This window comes from Piliocolobus tephrosceles, chromosome 21 (genome assembly GCF_002776525.5).
Source record: "Piliocolobus tephrosceles isolate RC106 chromosome 21, ASM277652v3, whole genome shotgun sequence".
Lineage (NCBI taxonomy): Eukaryota > Metazoa > Chordata > Mammalia > Primates > Cercopithecidae > Piliocolobus > Piliocolobus tephrosceles.
In genome coordinates, this window is record NC_045454.1 from 17161827 (window position 1) to 17163453 (window position 1627).

Below are 1627 nucleotides of genomic sequence, written 5' to 3' on the forward strand. Positions count from 1 at the left end.
GAGTCGTTCTCTGTCGCCCAGGCTGGAGTACAGTGGGGCGATCATAGCTCACTGCAGCTTCAAACTCCAGGTTCAAGTGTTTCTCCTACTTCAGCCTTCCTAGTAGCTGGAACTACAGGCACGCCCGACTAATGTTTTGTTTTTTTTTTTTTTTTTTTGAGACGGCAGTGGCACAATCTCGGCTCACTGCAGCCTCTGCCTCCTGGGTTCAAGCAATTCCGTCTCAGCCTCCTGAATAGCTGGGACTACAGGCGCCTGTCACCAAGCCCGGCTACTTTCAAAACAAAACAAAACAAACACACAAATTATCTAGTACCTTAGGAGCAGGTAAATGCAAAGGAAAAAAGCAAGCCGGGCGCAGTGGCTCACACCTGTAATTCCCAACACTTTGAGAGGCCCAGGCGGGTGGATCACTCGAGGTCAGGAGTTCGAGACCAATCTAGCCAACATGGTGAAACCCTCGTCTCTATTAAAAAAAGAAAAATTAGCCAGGCATGGTGGCAAGGCACCTGTAATCCCAGCTACTCGGTAGGCTGAGGTAGGAATTGCTTGAATCCAGGAGATAGAGGTTGCAGTGAGCCAAGAGATGTGCAGCTTTGGGGAGGAGGATGTGTTATGTCTGAAGAGGTGACAATTCAGTGGAGACCTGATGAAACAAAAGAAGTAGACCCAGCCAGGTGGCTCAATTCTGTAATCCCAGCACTTTGGGAGTCGGAGGCAGGAGGATCACTTGAGCCCAGGAGTTCAAGACCAGCTTGGGCAACACAGAGATACTCTGCTTCTACAAATAAAAAGTTTAAAAAAACTGGCCAGACACGGTGGCTCATGCCTGTAATCCCAGCACTTTGGGAGGCCGAGGAGGGCAGATCACCTGAGGTTAGGAGTTCGAGACCAGCCTGATCAATGTTGTGAAACCTCATCTCTACTAAAAATGTTTATCCAGTGCTGTATCCTCACCATCTACAACAATGGACACCACATAGTAGGTGCTTAATAAATATATGTTAATCAGATGATTCCTCTGAGTTCTTGTTCTTGTTTTGTTTTTTGGACAGAATCTTGCTCTGTCGCCCAGGATGGAGTGCAGCAGCCTGATTCTGGCTCACTGCAACCTCTGTCTTCCAGGTTCAAGCCATCCTCCCACCTTAGCCTCTGAAGCAGCTGGAACTACAGGCATGAGCCAATACTCTAAGCCTTTTCCCTTTCCTTCAGTGTATGCTGGAGTGAGCCACTGGGAGACTCCAGGTCCAGGCCTCCTTTTTGCCAGCCATAAAAAATGGATTCTGGAGGGCAGAAAATGTGAATTTGCCTAGCAGGGGCCTGGTTTTAATTAGCATCTTACCTTAATTTTATTATAAAAAATTCAAGCACATAGAAACGATGGGGGAAAAAGTATTCTGAGCATCTGAATACTATCTTACCTAGGTTTATTTGATAGTTGTTGGCCAGGGAACAACTGTAATCCCAGTACTTTGGGAGGCCAAGGCAGGATGGTCACTTGAGTCCAGCAGTTCAAGATCAGCTCGGGCAATATAGTGAGGTCTCGTCACTACAAAAAAAATTTAAGAATTAGCCAGGTGGGCCGGGCGCGGTGGCTCAAGCCTGTAATCCCAGCACTTTGGGAGGC